Source organism: Sesamum indicum, linkage group LG1 (genome assembly GCF_026168435.1).
Source record: "Sesamum indicum cultivar Baizhima isolate 11 linkage group LG1, ASM2616843v1, whole genome shotgun sequence".
In the NCBI taxonomy this organism is placed as follows: domain Eukaryota; kingdom Viridiplantae; phylum Streptophyta; class Magnoliopsida; order Lamiales; family Pedaliaceae; genus Sesamum; species Sesamum indicum.
This window is the reverse complement of record NC_142657.1, coordinates 5931973-5950964: the sequence shown is the minus strand read 5'-3', so window position 1 is coordinate 5950964 and position 18992 is coordinate 5931973. Positions and strand designations below refer to the sequence as shown.

Here is an 18992-nt window from a genome sequence, read left to right as displayed (position 1 = left end):
AAATCCTAAAATACTTCGATTCACGGGGGACTACTCAATCCTCTATTTTGTCGTCACGTCCTATAATAGAATGTTATACGTATAATCAATATATTTAATTTACCAAATAATTCATAAGAATTCATTTAATCAAACCCCGTATATATTTATAATTATCATTTTTAATAACATTCGTAAATTATATTACCACTGAAACCTCCTTTTCCCTTTTCCCTCATTAATAACATAATATTTCTAAAATATAACTTTCGAAATATTTCTATGAATTTTCTGTCAATTTATCGTTGCTATACAATTTAATTAAGCAATAGTACATAGAATTACGTATTTGGTTAATCATTCCGATGGAATTGTGTAATTAGCAATAATAATAATTAAATCTAACAAATCTAATACTTTAATTACCCAACTATATCATTTTTATAGCAAATATGATATTTAATTCGACACTAATTTAAATAGCCAAAATCATAAAATACTACGGTAAAATAGTATATCGCTCAATATAAACATTATTTAATAAACGGACTAATTAAATAATATAATTATTTAAATTATTAAAGATTAAAATCTAGAATCCGTACCTCTGTTTTTCGAATGTGTGTGCGTCGGTGTGTGTAAATGTGGGTGTGTGTGTTAATATGTAATTGCTCCTTCAATTCACATACTTATATATATGTTTAATAATTGGTGAGGCGGTGGCAACACATGCCACTGCCCACTTTTTTTTCTTTTTTTTTTATATATTTTATACATTTGATAATTACCATTGTGTCCTTCCTAATTTCCTAATGAATATAATTTGCCTCAAAATATTATTACGAACTTCAATTTAATACGTTCAAGTTTTATTATATACCAAATTTAATCTATAATTTATTTACTAATTAAATTTAAATTCCTAATAATTATCAATTAGTCTTCCAATTACGTACAAAATTCTACGGACGTCACACTTTTGCTTTCGAAAAAGTTTTTGATAGAAAAAGTTGAAAGTTGTACTGGAATAAAAAATGGGTAGTATTTGTAAAAATAAAGTTAAAAATAGATAAAGACTAAATTAGCTAGTTTTGTGAAAAAAGTACTTCTAAACCAAGCTTGATTGTAGCAGTCCCTACTCATTACATTTGATTATCACTATTTCATTCTTTCCTTAATTAGAACCTCATTCGATAAGTAATTTCATTTCGCCCTGTAAAATAAATTCTAATTTATCAATATAATGTATATACCACAAAAGATAAAAGATACCACCAAAAGTTTCCATTTACCCTCATTAGATGTCCTCACACATAACCACATGGAAAGTAGTACTACAATTTTAAATTCAAACTCGATAGAAACTAGAATATTTAACAACCAGACCGCCAAAACTCTAGCTTCAGATATCACGGCTGACCCACCTAATAATGACCACGACACGGCTCGAAGTTTGATGTGGCTAGTCAATGTGGCATATCTCCTGAAAAGTATATGGCAAGGAATGAGTTGCCTACTTAATAAGTATAACTAATCAGTCTACATATATATATATGTATACAGACCGCAAGTCACGTACAATGCAATTACATCAATTAACAGATATTCATCATATTGCAATAGCAGATATAAAGAATAATGCATGCCCACGATATAATATTTGACGCTATCGTTTATTAACTAAGGGCCCTACTTATTCTAGTTAGAGTACATCAGTCAATGATTTCGCCGGCCATCATCATCTCATCGTCATATCATATGCAACACAGGATACCCGTTGTATGTGATATCCCCACACTCTTTACTCTAGTGTGTAGCAATATCAGCATAGGACATCAAAACAAATATTGTATCCTCACACCACCCCAGTGTGTAGCTAACGGTACAGGGTATTCCCCGCTGCCCGTAATACCTCGGTACCCTACGCAACATGATACCTAGTTTAATTCATATATTTTTCATATCACATCATCAATCACATTTCATAAACCATTGACTGTGTTCTCAACTAGGTAAGCATCATCTTTTGTTTCAATTCACAATCATCATCTATACCGTGTGGACTTGTTGACTGCAATCTATACCGTGTATGTCCAAGATTAGAAGGCTGTTTTGGTGTGTTTGAGATATTTTGCATGTTACTGCCAACTTGCGTATATAAATTATGATCCTGGGGGCTTTTGTATGAGCACAAGAAGACTAAAGTCATCTTTGAATACAACTCCAGGAACCATGTGATATTGGTCTTGAAAGAGAAGAGGGATCAAATCATCAGGTTATGTCTACCAACTGATGAGATTGGGGTTGTAAATAATTTGTCGATGCTTATTTTTCTTGGTAAGCTAAGGAGAGGCTTCTTGAACACCGATGGTGCTATTATGCATCATTGCCTAATGTTTGGAGTCTTTCTTATAATTGCTTATTTCTGGAAATTAATACCTCTGGAATTGTTATTTTGTTGTCAGGGCTAAAAATGAGAGGACCTATATGGTACAAATGGATGTTTGCAAGCCATGAGGTGCTTGTGATGGTCATACACGAGGTGCTTATATGCTTAGTAATCTGCTTTCTTTATTTAAAATCTTCTAGATGAAACGAATGAATTTTATGTTTGGTTCTACTTGCTCTATTTTCTGTGTCAATGGCGAATCTAGGACCTATTTTAGAGTTTCAATAGGCATCATAAGTTTTAGAATAAGCTAAATAATGTTCTTGTATAGGAACTACTTCTGAAGATTGAACACACAATCAAGGAGAAAAATTAGGGTGAAACTAATATAACCTTTAAGCTTCATCAAGTAACAGAAATACCCATTCATCTATACAATCAGAACATCAATGAACTTAGTGCAGATTGTATTTGGTGTCCATGAGTCCTCATGTTTTCTATATGTTACAAAATCTGCATAGAATTGATGAAAATTTGTCTAAGGTCTATTACGAACTAGTAAGAATCACAGCTTAATAGTTTTGCATTTAAATGCTTGAAATCTTATTTGTTTACTTTGCTATTAATAGTGCTATTTTGTTGTTTGAGGTTTTGGGTTACACAAAGATGTTAGTGTAGGGTACAAAACCCAGATCGTATCCTTTATCAACAGAATGCCTATCCAACTATTGCAGTGGATTTGGAGTACGAAACTCCTTAAATACAAACCAATATTACAGAATCAAATGAATAACAAGAAATTAAAGAAATAAACAAATAAACCGATATATTTGGAAGAGGCTCAGGTGAGGGCCTCCAGGTGGGTCAGTAGTTAAGTGGGCCGGATAATGGGCCTACCAATTAAATTGGGTCCTGGGCTATAAAATACTGACGTACTCCACCTTGGACCAAGACCCACTTAAGGGTACAGGTCCTGGAGTTCTAGATTGAATCGGTTGTTTCATCATTGCCAAAAAAGTTCTCTATTGGTGTACCTGCAAAAGAAAACACTAGTACTTGGGAGCACATGTTAGTCTGGAAATAGATTCAGAATTTTTAAGCAGGTAATAAACTTTTCAAGAGGCAAACTTTTGGTACCCATATCTACAGGATTTTCTTCAGTTTTGATTTTCTCCAATTTTATAACTTCTTTACTAACGATATCTCGATTGAAGTGATACCTCACATCAATATGTTTCATTCGATCATGAAACACAGGATTCTTACACAACTGTATAGAAGATTGGCTATCAGAGTATACCGTGAGTTTTTCATTGGAGAAACCAATTTCTTTAATCAGACCATCTAACCAAATGGCCTCGTTGAAGGCTTCTGTTGTAGCAATATATTCTGCCTCTGTGGTAGATAGGGCAACTATATATTGTAGTTGGGATTTCCAACTTATGCATGAACCACAAAATGTAAAGATATAAGAAGTAGTAGATTTTCTACTATCCCTATCATTAACATAATTGGAATCAACATAACCAACAAGTTGGGTATTTTTAGCTATTTTAGAAAATGAGATACCAACATTTTCAGAACCATGTAAATATCTTAAAAGCCATTTTAGGGCCTCCCAATGAGGAGGGCTGGGATTTGACATATATCTACTCAAGCAACTAATAGCATAGGCAATGTCTGGTCTTGTACATACCATGAGAAACATAATGGATTCGATCACATTTGAGTAAGGACCTCTTTTCATTTTTGCTTTTTCAGTAACAGTTTTTAGACTCTGATTTTTGCTTAGTTGAAAATGGACAGCAAGAGGCACAGAGGTTGGCTTAGAATTTTCCATAGAGAATTTCTTTAAGATAGATAGAATGAAAGAATTTTGGTTTAGCCAAATAGTGAACTTTTCTCTATGTCTAACAATGTTCATGCCAAAAATTCGCTTTGTGTCACCTAGATCCTTCATTTCAAAAGTTTTGTGTAAATCGTTTTGCAAATGATCAATGAGATGTACGCTAGGACTAGGAATGAACATATCATCCACATATAGAACAAGAAAGATAGGAGTACTGTCAACATGCTTAAAATATAAACAATGATCATAGTGGCTTCTTTTAAAATCTAACTTATGCATGAAAGAATCAAATTTCTTGTTCCATTGTCTAGGAGACTGTTTTAACCATACAAAGAGTTTTAAAGAAGGCACACATAACCAGGTTTGAACTTATCAATAAAACCAACAGGTTGACTCATGTATTTATGTTCATCTAAGTCACCATGTAAGAAAGCAGTTTTCATGTCCATTTGTTTCAGTTCCCAATTGTAGTGTGCTGTGATAGCAAAAATATTACGAAGAGTGGTGTATTTCACTACGGGGGGAAATATCTCATTATAGTCTTTTTCTTCTTTTTGGGTAAATCCTTTTGCTACTAATCTAACTTTATACTTAATGGGATTTTCTTGTTTAATCTTAAAGATCCATTTGCAGTCAACTACTCATGAGTTTTTAGGTCTAGGAACTAAAGTCCAAGTTTCGTTATGTTTTAAGGATCTCATTTCTTCTTTCATAGCACTAAGCCATTTATCAGATTTCATTGCTTCTTCGACATTAGTAGGTTCAGATAACTCAGTATTTAGGGCAATGTGACAATCTCTAAGTCTAGGAGGGATTCTAGTTTCTCTTCTAACTCTATCTCTGGCAAGTTGGCATCATCAAGAGAATTTTTTATATTTTCAGTGATTATTGCATCATTTTCTGTTGTTTGTTCAACTAAGTTGTTGTTTCCCCTTCTTGGTTATCCTCTAGACGTTCCTCCACCTTATTGAAAGTAGGTTCTTTTTCTCTATTTTGAGTTTTAACTAAGCATGGCAACTCATTTTCGTTAAAAGTAACATCCCTACTTATTAGTACCTTAAAACCAGGTGGGCTACGAACCCAAAGTCTATAACCTTTTATTCCCTCAGGATAACCAATAAAAACGCATTTAACTGATCTAGGTTCTAGTTTATCTATATTTTGGTGAACAAACGTAGAACAGCCAAAAACATGCAAGGATGAAATATAAGATTTTTTACCAGTCCAAACAAAATCAGGAGTTTTACTAGATAGAGGCACATAAGGAGACAAATTTATCAAATGAGCAACATTAAGAATAGCTTCACCCCAAAAAGACTTAGGTAAACCTGAACTTATTAATAAACATCTAACTTTATCAAGCAAAGTGCGATTCATACGTTCAACCGCACTGTTTTGTTGAGGGATATAGGGGTTTGTTCTATGCCTTTTTATTCCAAATTTTTGACATAAGTTCCAAAAACTCCTAAGAGATTTCAATCTCTTTCCAGTTTGATTTTCCACATAAACTTTTCATTTCTCAAACTTTTCAAAAACATCAGACTTATGTTTCATGAGGAAAACAAATACCTTTCTAGAGAAATTATCAACGATAGATAGAAAATAACGATTCCACCATGCGTTGGAACACTAGAAGGACCCCACACATCAGTATGACATAATCCAGATTGCATGTAGACATAAAAGGATTTGAGGGAGATGAAACAGGAAAATGTACTGTATGGTGTTTACCCATGATGCAATCATCACAGAATTCCAGTTTTTCGATTTTATCATTTAAAATTCCTTCCTTATTCAAAATTTCAAGTCCTTTCAGACTTATGTGTCCAAGCTTTTTATGCCATAATCCAGTCATATCATATTCATTCATAGAAGCAGTCATAGAATAATAAGTAACTGAGCATAAATACAAGTTTCATTTCTTTTCAGCTTTGAAAATAATAAGTGAACCTTTCATGATTTTCATTAGTCCCTTTTCCCACCTACCTTCTAAACCCTCTTCTTCAAGAGCAGCACAAGAGATAAGGTTATGACTCAAATCAGGGATATATCTAACATTTTTCAAGGTTAACATATAACCTTCTTTAAAATTCAAGGAAACGTCACCAGGACTCATAATCTCACATTTCTTTTCGTTGGCCATTGAAACAAAATCAGATTTTTCATATCGAAAATTTGAAAAAATTTCTTTAACAGGACACATATGAAAAGCGCAACCAGAATCAATAAGCCATTCACATTTGTTCATAGATTGCATAGAGTTTGCTTCACACAATACAAAAACTTCTCCATTATCATCAGAAACATTATTCACCTTTTCTTTTTTTATCCAAGTTTCTATCTCTGTTATAACGTTTGGGTTTCCTACAGCCTTTAATATAATGACCTTTAATACCACAATTGTAGCAATGCCTTTCTTTGGTTATATCTTCTTTATAGGAGTTTCCTCTTGTTCTAGATTTACTACGACCATTTCTACTTTTACCCCTACTTCAACTTCTATTGTTGTTTCTAAATCCAGTGTTTCTAAACTTGGACCTTCCTCTAGCAAAATTAACCTCATAATGGTTTTGACTACATTTAGTAGTTTTTAGGTCCATTTCATTACTCTTTAGGCCATTAACTACTGTATCCAAATTTACATTATCTCTACCATATTTAATAGTAGCTTGAGTAAGATTCAGGAATAGCATTCAAAAGCACAATAGGAGAGTATTCGTCAATATTTTTATCATCGGTAAGTATAATAATATTTTGTATCAGTTTAGTAAAATCATCAAGGTTTTCATCAATATTTTTGGATAAATCAAGCTTATACCGGAAAAATTTTTCTAAACGAAAAAGCTTACTGGGCAGGGATGTTTCGATATATAAATCTTTCAATTTTTTCCAAAGGTCTTCAGAAGTGTTTTGTTTTCCTACTTTTATAAGGACAGTGTCCGAAAGATTTAAAATAATAGATGAGTAGGCAAATTCATCATTTTCCATTTTTTTTCTTCAGAAATGTTATCAGTGTATTTTCCATCTATAGCTTTAAACACTTTTTTGCTGAATCAAAATACCTTTCATCTTTGGTTGCCAGATTGAAAAATCACTTTTACAGTCAAAAGGTTGTAGGTTATAACCGGCCATTTAAAAAGTTTTAAAATTATTTTTTAACAAAAACAGTTAAAGAAAAAAAAAAGGAGTCATAGGTTTTAATATAACAAAAGAAAATATGTTCGGTTTTTTAAGAAAATATAGCACAACCACAGATTTAAAAAAATCACACCGAAATTGAAAAATCAAGTTATTAGTCAGATATAATAACCGAGAATAATTACAGATTTCAACAGATCAGAAAAATAATCGACAGATCAAGATAGACACAGATCAAGATAATAATCACAGATCAAGATAATAATCGTGATAGATCAACATTAATAACCACAAAATCCTACAAAAATCAGAGACTTAAAAATAAATCAGTGATCATAACAGATCTCAGAATAATGTCACGAGCACAAATATATATCAATTATCACAACAGATCGAGAAAAGATCAATAGATCCAAGGCCTTTCCGGCCTAAGTCCCAACCAGATACCCGCGACCTCAGGGGTCCGACCAAGTAGGATATTAGGGGGAAAAATTCTCGATTAATAGAGAAAATAAAAAATAGCAGAAATTAAAGAGGAGGGGTTTAGAGTTACCACGGCGAGAAGCGGATCAAAACGAGGCTCTAATACCACTGTAAGGTACAAAACCCAAGTGGTATCCTTTATCAACAGAATGCCTATCCAACTATTACAGAGGATTTAGAGTACGAAACTCCTTAAATACAAACCAATATTACAGAATCAAATGAATGACAGATATTAACGAAATAAATGAATAAACCGATATATTTGAAAGAGGCTCAGGAACAAACCAAATTCAGTCAAGAGAGTCACGTTCACTTGGCACTGCACCCACAGAAACTCCGACCAATGGTTGCACCTCACACAGCGACAAGATCAAAGAGATCAAATCCAGAAAACCCATCACACAGTCACCTCAGTTTACTTAGAACTTCTCAGAAGAAAAGATAGAGAAATCTCAAAGTTTATTTCTCGGTTTCAAGGTATTTTTCGACAAAGAGCAAAGCTCCTATTTATAGGAGAAAAAGAACCGGTAAAAAGGCAGGTATGGGGTGGCTTTCCTTAAGCCATTAGCTTGGCTAAGGAAAGCCACCACCATTAACGGTGGTGGAGAAGGAAAGAAGAATCCACCATGAATGGCAGTTTGAAGGAGAGAGAGGGATACTGGCAGCGGCGCATAGGAGAAGAAGAAAGGGTAGAATAAAATAGGTTTAGGGTAGAATAGGGTATAAATATAAAAGTACCTGGGTCGGGTTAGAGGGTCAAATCCAAATCGGGTGAGGGCCTCCAGGTAGATCAATAGTTAAGTGGGCCGGGTAAAGGGCGTACCAATTAAATTGGGTCTTGGGCCATAAAATACTAACAGTTAGCTATCAGTCGATTAGCATTGTCATACCATCTTGAGTATCCTAATCAAATTTTATATAAATTAAGTTGTTGATATGTATCTGACCGAGGGTTGGCCTTGTGGCGAATTCATCACTTCGCATGAGTGTAGTAGTCTAATCTTAGGAGGAGGGCAAACAGGCAACTTTATATCACATAGTCCATGAAACTACAAACAGATGAATATTAATCATGCATTATTACTATTATTCCGCTGTGATCAATATCAGGTTTTCCCCCTCTCACAAAAAAATAAAAGTAAAAAAATATCAGGTTTTTCCTTACCTTATGGCCCTTTTTCCTGAAGATGTTCAAACCTAATGTAGATGTATTTGAGATTTTGAAATTCTATAAAAGCATGTATTGGCCTTTGTTTGGAAGCAAATTAAATGAAAGGGTATGCTTCATAGAATTGGGATGTACAGGTGCACTGTGGGATAGCCATTTGTTTTTTTTTTCCTCTCACGAGGCGCCTATCGCAAAGCGCACCGTGTGGCTAGTAGTCGGTGTGCTGCGTTAGTGCCAAGCGGAGGTGTGTGCGGAGAATGGCGGACGTAGTTAGCGGACTACTAGCCACACGGTGCGCTTTGCGATAGGCGCCTCGTGAGAGGTGGTATCAGAGCCTCGTTGCCTTCACGAGACGAAGTGCATTGCAAGCCTGGAAGATGAGAGCTTCCGGTTGACAAACTTCATTGTTGTTGGTTAGCAGTTTCTGTTAACTTCACCATTTTTTTTTCCGCGGGATAGTAATTATTATACCCTCTGTGAGATGGTCAATATACAAAAAAGACCTAAATTCTGAATACTAACTCCTCTTGTCAGTCCAAAGGTAGCCTGAAAGAGAAACAACGCATAATTTCAAAAAAGAAACAAGTCATTGACCAAAAATTAAAACAATCATGTGAAGTGTTTTACCCTTTTTCTAAAATTTTCAAATGCAAAATATTTTCCAGCCTCCCTGCCCCCCGAATCTGTGTTTTCCCTTCTAACTTCTCCTATTATACATCTATAATGCATATAGATAGACCACACATGAAAAGTTTAACTTTGGAATTGATTAAATATAAACAATACAATTTGTTTATGAGTTCTACTTAACTAAAAATTAACTAAATGAATTTAATGGAAGTTCAACTTTTTTTCACGTATTACATCTAGACCACATTAATCATATAATAATATCAAACATCCTCATCTCATATGGAAACGTATTTTTGCCTGAAAATTTGTAAAACTGTTTATCCAAGTGTACAATGGTGAAATTGAATTTTTCAATCTTTTTTTTTTTAATAATGTCATCTGTATTTTCCATATTGGAAAATCTTGGAGAGTTATCATGTTATAAACATTACTAATAGGGGGTTTAAGTGTAACAATTTGAATTTTAGGGGTAGTATCTAAATATTGACCAATCTGCAGGGACATCACTTTGACTATTCCTTGTTTTTTCCCCCTCTACATTTCCTCTCCTTCTTTTTCGTATTCAATGGACTCACTCCTGGTATATTCGGAATTTAGGATGTTCATGAATTCAATGGTAGGTTGGAATTTTGTAGTCAGAATGTCTGGAAGATGATCTTCGGGAAGTTGCCTTGAAATAGTATTAGGTAGATTACCTTTTAAAATGACAAATGATGCATTCAGTTCTCTCCTTCACTTGCATGCTGCTTGTTTCGTCTTTCTTGATTCTCTGAGGTGAACCTTATGATATTCTGCTTGCTTAAGCAACATCCATGTTTCATAAAACCATATTTTCCATTCTTGGCAAACATGTAGCGAACTACCCTACCCTTTATTGATTTAAAGATCTGATGATTATGAATTGGTTTTGAGTGACAGATGCTCTCTTCCCTCAGGAAGATTATATCACTGCCAGATGACACTAATGTGTGTTGTGGTCATTATACTTTGGTAAGTCAGACTATTTTCAGTGTTGTAATTTCTTTCCCGTTTGCCCTTCATTTTCTTAAGTTAGTGGGTGAATGCAGCAGTAATGTTTGGATTGTTGAGCAGAGTAATTCAAAGTTTGCACTGTCCATTGAACCTGGAAATCAGGACTTGCAGTCTTATGCTAGCCAAGTCGTTCACCTTCGCAACAAGGGCTTGCCGACGGTATTGCCTATAGATCAGTTTCGAACCTGAAGTCCTAATACTAAAATACTTCCTGCAAAGATTGAGAGTCTTTTTTGTGAATTCTTGTCAGTTAACATCTATTCGAAGTTTTTATGTCAACATTTTTAAACGCTGGGTGCTAAACATGTGTGAACTAATGCACTTCTTCTGGAACTTTTGCCTCAATATGAACTTCCATAGTTGCTCAACGTGATACTAAATACTTATAGGCCATCATATTAAACAAATAGAAGTCCTTTTGGTGAAAGAGCATTATTCATTGAGGGTCTATTTATTCGTTGTTATATAAATATTACCTGCATTATTCATTGTCATCAAATTGGTTTTGCTACTAGATTTTCTATTTCTCAATGGAATCTGACCATGATGTGCCGTAGATTCCAACCTCATTGGGAAAGGAAAAGCTGTGCAATCCATTCCTCCGCACCTCCAGCACAGAAATCAGGCAGTCCTTGAATATTCCTTTGTTAGCCGATGATGCAGAGGCCTTGGGCGTCATCCGCCAAGCCGAGGACAACTTTTAGGTTATGCAAAGAAGTTGCACTATTTAACCAGCCAGAGACATGTAAAAGTCGTGTGCATGATTCGTAGAATAAAGATGACGTATCACATCTTGGCCTACTACTGGAAAGTTGGTTTATCCTTGTATCTAAACAAATTCCGATAGTCAAAATTTTATTTTTGCATCGTCTTTGATTCTAAGTTGCGCAGAAAACTTTGGCTTCGACTTGAAGACGAAATTATGTGTAGCGAATTACAGATGATATGTTGAATGTTTTGCTGCCTCTTAATTTGAAAATGGATGTCTTTTGTTCTTTTTTTTGAAAAAATGTAATCTTCATAAATGTGTAAAATTATAGTACAACAACGCTCTTATCTAGGCACTATCCTTAATAGGCCAAGGAATACGCCATTGTCTCTATAATGCACGTGTACTCACAAAACTAGCTAACTCAATGCTAATTATTCGGTGCCGAATATCCTCTATAATTAACCTAGCCAATGTAGAAGGCAGTCTCTCCTCATGCTGGAATCTTCTCTTATTCTGCTCCTTCCATATATGATAAAGGCACGAGCCAAGTAATGCACGGTAGGCTACATTGATGATGTGCTTCCTTCTCTATTTTTTCGTCCCCCAATCAATATCCCTTGCTCAATCCCTATTGGGCCAAGGGGACCGGGTAAGCTGTATGATAGAACTAATGCAACGTCTGCTATGTCTTTTGTTCTTGCTTTGCTCCTCGTAATGTACAGAAGTTGAAGTACCTATGAAGGTAATGAAAATGTTTGGCATACCATTTATAGCTTATTCCCATTATGCTCTGCTGATAATTGAAATAAATTGATTACTCTGATAAAAACCGTTACAACAATCGTAGTGAGATCAATAATATCAAATAAATTAAATTTAATAAACACCTACTATTCAATAGACACAACATTCCACGCTTAAAGTGGGGTTTGGATCCATGACTTCTAAAATTATAAGGCCTCAATTTCGTCAATTGAGGTAGGTCTCGTTGACTGCTCGCTCTTCTACTACTATTATGAGAATTGATAACTTAAAATCAGGTAAACCCCTGCCCTCTCCAACTGGTCATCCTTAATCAAACTTGATTGAATGATTAAATGATTAATTTACCCTCATTTCAAAAATTAAAGAACTCAACAAAATTAGCACAAAATAAAAGGACGAATAACCCTTATGCATTTTTTACCCTCTTCAAGGGAGGATCGGCCAAATTTAGCTGTCAGATCAATGGCATTAATCAAAAGGGATTGGAGGTGGACGATGTCGTTTCAAGACTTACTGAAAAAGCATGTCATAGCAACATATATGAATCAACCATTTCCATTACCATTCACAGCTCAAAGTTGTACTCTAGTCTTTTATGTTTTTATTAGTTTTGGAATAGCACTGACATGTTAAAGGTAAAATTGCAAACTTAGTCCAATAAGATACAATAATTTTAAAAATAGTCACACGCTTTATGAATTTTTAAAAATACTTTCAACTTGAATTTATAATATTGTTCCAGATTTTTACCCTCTCATACCTAACTAAAGCCCTAGACATCAACTTGGACCTCAAATCATCTAACAAAATGAGGATTGGTCCAAACCTTAATTATATTAAAGAATTTTAAAATGCTATTTCTCATGTGACCCATTTTCAAATACTTGTTGAACAATAGATTTGTAGTTTCCCAGGACAAGCATTGTAAAATTAAAGTTCGGTGCATTGTAGTCTCTTGTTGCACCCCATAATATCTTTTTGGCCATAACCCTAGGCTTAGTTTATCTCAAATAGGCAAAAATGGGCCGAGCAGTCAAGCACATTTTATACTGATAGTATGGGCTACAAACTCAACTATTCACTCAACCAGTCCCCACAACAAAGTAAAAGGGATTAATAATAATTCCAACAGATTATAAACTAATATGCAAATCCTTCATATATTTGTTAGTGTAGGTGACCAGAAAAAAAAATAGTTGGTTGTTTTGTAATCTACTGTTAATGATCTTATTCGATGCAATGTTAAATGTCGTGAATGTAGTTTATAATTTGGCCATTTTTGTTGTGTTATAATTATATGTTACTATTGTATTTCACAGACAAATAATATAGACCAGATAAACCAATGAAGTTGGACTGCGCATTTGACGATGACTATGAAACCAACTTTCGAAGTAATCTGTTGGTATTTTTTGGCCTAGAACCTAAATTTGGTAGGCCCAAGCCCACACGCACCTTTTTTGGATGGCTGCCAACCTTTTGCTGCCTTGGCGCACTCTCCATTCAGCCCACTCTTTTCGTCCAACCCATCTACTCGACCTGATTCTTTGGCTTTACTCCCATCCTCTTGTTGAAACCCTAAGCGTAAGTTCATTTCCCCTCTTCTCTCTCACCTCCTTGTTATCTTCTTTCTCTGTAATTCTCACCGTCGTTTTTTTCCTCCTCGTCTTCTTTCTCCGCTGCCCTTATCTCTCACTGCATTTAATGGCTTCTCTCTATAAATGCCTCTTTCCTTCTGCTTTAGAAACACGATCTAACAGACATAATAAAAACTTTTTCCCCCCTCTCTATACTGCAGACAGTGTTCTTCCTGAAGTTTTTTAGTGAAAACTTTAGTGGTTGGGGTATATGTGATCGAGGCTATTTTTGAGTGGTTTGAAGCCTTTGGTGGCTGTTTGAGTAGTTGAAGCCTTGGTGGCTTGTTTTGGGTATAGCAACTGTGTGTGGTTGCTTGCTTAAGTCGCTGTGGGCTTCTCACTGGATTTGACTCCCCAAGCCTTTTATTCTGATCTTAATTTACTGTTTATTACATGTGTTATCGTTTCTGTATTATTAGATTTAATATTATTCTTGTAATATTTTTTGTTGTCGTAATATTGGTCTGTATTAAGGGTTTCTGTAACCCACTAATTTTTTTATAATAGTTTGATTTGAGTTTGTTTATTTGGGCTCATCGCTACTAGGATAAATTCAAATAGTGGTATCAGAGCCTTGGTTTTGTCTTCGATTTCGACGCGGTAACATCATTTCTAACCCTTTTCAAATTTGTTCTAATCTAGCTTTGTGTTGTTTTTCTGTTTGTGGCTATGACTTTGTGCATTCTTAATATTGCTGTGTATTTGTATTTATTCTTTAACTACTACTTACTGTATCTTATAAACAAAGACCTAAATCCCTCTTTAATACCTCACATGGTCGAACCCTTGAGGCTGTCGGGTATCTGGTCGAGATTTAACTTAGGTCCCCCATTAATTTGTTGGCTTAACTACTTTGGTGGTTTTATTGCTGATATTTCTTATTTATTTATATCACTTGGTCTTTTATTCCTTTTACATTTTTTGCTTATGTTATTGAAATATGACCGGTTATAATTTGCAATCTTTTGATGGTAAGTCTGATTTTTCTATATGGCAACAAAAAATAAAAGACATTTTAATTTAACAAAAAATTTTGAAAGCAATTGATGGTAGATATGCTGAAAATGTTTCTTAACAACAGAAACTTGAAAGTGATGAATATGCCTATTCTTCTATAATACTAAATCTGTCTGATATTGTTTTAAGAAAAATTGGGAAGCAAGATGCAGCAAAAAGTTTATGGAATAAATTAGAGGAACTGTATACTGAAACCTCCATGCCTAGTAAATTGTTTCTGCTAGAAATTTTTTTTCGTTATAAATTAGTTTTGTCTAAAAATATTGAGGAAAACTTAGATGACTTTACAAAATTAATTCAAGATATAAAACCAACTGGGGATAAAAATATAGATGATTATTCATCAATTATTTTGTTAAATGGTATCAACTGAGCTTATAATGATGTTAAAGCTGCTATAAAATATAGTAGTGATAATGTAAACTAGACGTTGTAATTAGTGGCCTAAAAAGTAAAGAAATGGACCTTAAAACCAATATCATTAATCATGCCCAAAATGAAGTTAACCATGTTATGGAAAGAACCAAGAATAGAAATTATGAGAATAAATATAGGAATAGGAGTCATAGTAGGTCTAAGTTTAGAGATAAGAATGAAAAATTTTGGGATAGCATATGTTATAATTGCAGTATAAAGGGACATTTTATTAAAGATTGTATAATGGCAAGAAGAAATGACAAAAATAAAGAAGATGTTAATTTTGCTTTGTGAAGAAGATGTTGGAGAAGTGTGTTGAATTTTTTTTTTAACTTGTTTTATTATCTTAATTTGTTCTAACCCTTGTACGCAAGGAGCATTCTTTGTTTTCTCTTGTAGGTTCAATCCAAGTGTTCTTGCAATGATGATTGCCACATCCAACCCTTTTAGACCAGGTTTGTTTTGTTAGGGGTTCTGGTCTAAGGGGAAATTTGTTGGTATTTTTTAGCTCAGGACCTAAATTTGGTAGACCCAAGCCCACACTACAAAGAGCCCACACATACCTTTTTTGGATGGCTGCCTAACCTTCTGCTGCCTTGGCCCACTCTCTTGCCACTGCCCATCTACTCGACCCGCTCTCTTGGCTTCTTATTTTATCATTCTACTATTGAAACCCTAAACCTAAATTCATATCCGCTCTTCTCTCTAACCTCCTTATTCTCTTCTTTCTCTGTAATTCTCGCCGCCATTTTTTTCCTCCTCGTCTTCTTCCTCCATCGCCCTTATCTCATACTGCCTTTAATGGCTTCTCCCTATAAATGCCTCTTTTCTTCTGCTTCAGAGACACGATCTAACAGACAATAAAAACCTTCTCCCCCCTTTCTATACTGCAAATAGTGTTTTTCGTGAACTTTTTAAGTGGAAGCCTTAGTGGTTGGGGTCTATGTGACCGAGACTGTTTTTGAGTGGTTTGAAGCCTTTGGTGACTGTTTGAGTAGTTAAAACTTTGGTGGCTTGTGTTGCGTATAGCAACCGTGTGGTTGCCGGCCTAAGTCGCTGTGGGTTTCTCACCGGATCTGGCTCCCTGAACCTTTTATTCTATTCTTGATTTACTATTTATTACACGTGTTATGGTTTCTGTATTATGAGGTTTAATAATATTCTTGTAATATTTTTTTGTTGTTGTAGTATTGGCATGTACTAATGATTTTTCTAACCGACTAATTTTTTTATAATAGTTTGATTAGGGTTTGTTTATTTGAGCTCATCACTACTGGGATAAATTCCCAACATAATCTATAGAGACTTCCACTTAGTGATGCATTCATGTGATGGGTGTTGCGCTTCATGGATTACAGACGTATGATGTTTATGCACAATTTACTGGGTGCTTGACATGTAGATTGTCAAGTTCACTAAATTTACTCGCAAGAGTTGTCATTTGAAAGCCCATGTTGCATGATCGGTATGACTAGAACTCCTTAGCTACGATAGTACGAAAATTAGTTCTCCAACTATGAGAAGCCACAATAGCCTTCTTATGGGGTGACCGTATCTTGGTTCTAGTTGATGTTGTTGTGGTATTGCATAGTTGCCAAAAGCCCTACAGCAGTGCCGTCAGAATATAAATGGAGGTTGGTACGTTCCTAGAAGTAATTCGTCATCCATCATTAGATGATGACGATCTCCTATGTCCTCTAAACTGTGTTAATCTCTAGAAGTCTATGACCATAATTGTTGATCAAATAGAAAATAATTTCCCATATTGATTAATGAGAAGCACAATCAAGGATAGATACATAGTTATGAAGTCAAGTATGAAATCGATTTGGCAATACATGCTTTATGGAGTGTCCTTGCTTCAATAAGCTTATGGAGTGGATCCCTTTTAATCCTTTATTTACCACTTTCATTGCTTTATTTATGTTCCAGACTTATACTATCTCCTGCAATACTACCTTATACTTTGTGAAACATTACAAAAACATCCGTAACAGAATACTTTTTTTCAGTCTTCACAAAAGAATCCAAAACTTGTCATAAGTGAAGCTTGATTCCAACATGTTTTCCAAACACTGAAAGAAAACCCCGATTATCTTTGCATTCAACTTCCACAACAGCAAAGACAACATGGATATAGGGTTACATGCAATTTACTCTCATGTAATATGTGAAATGAGCAAATACTCTCCTGTAAAAAAAAATTAGCAAATTATCTCCCTATGTTTCAAACTAAAGCAAATTACCCCTATCAATGATTTAGATAGATGTATAATTTGCTTTATTTTTCAAAACACAGAAGATAATTTACTATTTTATTTTTTACAGAAATTCTTTTACTTATTTGTGGTGTGCCGTGGTGGTAAATTGCATTTTTCTCCATGAATATAAGCCATTGGAGATGTAACATGGATGTCCAAAATAAGATTTCACACTAATACTTTTACTTAATTTGAGTTCATTTTGTTATACTAATTTGAAATGTAATTCCCAAAATAATCTTTTGTAATATTTATAAAGGACTAACCTAATAAACATTGTGAAGGGATAGGACTAAATTAAGTTTTTGGTACAATATGGAGATAAAGTTATAATATATTCAATTAATCACAGTCAACTCACACTTTATTTCATTAAATTCAAACAAATCCAAATTACAGTAATCCCAATCTCGGCCTCATCCACACTTACTAATCACTGTCTGTCGGACACACTAAATCTCTTTTTAAGGAAAAATACCAATTTTTTATACATGAGTTAGATTTTAAAATTCATCCTTTAATTATTACATTTCAAAATTTAATCCATCAATTAGTGACATTTAGAGTATGAAAAAAAGCGAACATTGCATGGAAATTATGAGAAATTAATAAAATGTAACAAGTATTATGATGATAGTAAAAGAATAATAAAATGATCATAATTTAATCATAAACTGAGAAAATAAACTTTATTTTATAAATGGGGTGGAAATAAAAAAATAAAGATCAGATTTAAAGTTTCATTTCCAAAATTGTAAGGATAAAAAAAAATAATGGGCATGTGATAATGCTAAAGCGAAGACATGAACTTCTATTTCTAAAGAATTTCTAGAAAAAAAACATTCCCAAGAGGAAATTCTAGCCCAAATACGATTCTGCTAAATTTGAATTAATGATATAGCAAGTGCAATACACTTATCGTGTGATCGATGTACAGTTTAAAAAAATTGACCAATCACATAGCAAGTGTGATACACTTGTTTTATAATTAATTTAGTACGACTAAATTTACTTCGGGCAAAAATTTCTCGTAAAGTAAATAAGGAAAAACTCATATATTGAATAAGATATCTGGGCAAAACGTTTACTTGAGTTTGTTTTGTTATAATAAAGTTTAGGTTTAGTTCCCAACTATTTACTTCGTCTAATAGGAAATGTCATATATATAATAGGACCAAATTAAAATTTTAATATAATTTACGATAAATGTTACAATATTTTTATATAATTCATAGTATAGTTAGATGACACCATACTTAATTATTCACATTATAGTATCCATCGCACCCATGTCCCATCCACACTCGTGCCATGGCCGTCCTCCGGCCATTGCGTACGCCAAATCTCTTTATAAGAGAAAATTCATATTTTTGGTACATTTATTAGCATTAAATTTCATCCTTTATTTATGAATATGGCAATTTTAGTCATCAATTAGTGAAATTTAAAAATTGTCGAAAGATGCAGATATCGACTGAAAATTAATTTATATTTGGAAAATTTCTCGGT

At 34.0% G+C, this 18992-nt stretch overlaps 1 long non-coding RNA gene across 1 annotated transcript; it reads left to right on the top strand.

Moving 5' to 3' along the window:
- Positions 1-2183: 2183 nt before the first annotated feature.
- LOC148789379 (uncharacterized) lies at positions 2184-11669 on the top strand. The gene is made up of 3 exons (XR_016067841.1): positions 2184-2316; positions 2445-2521; positions 10561-11669. It is a non-coding gene; the product is annotated as an uncharacterized LOC148789379 (long non-coding RNA).
- Positions 11670-18992: the final 7323 nt, after the last annotated feature.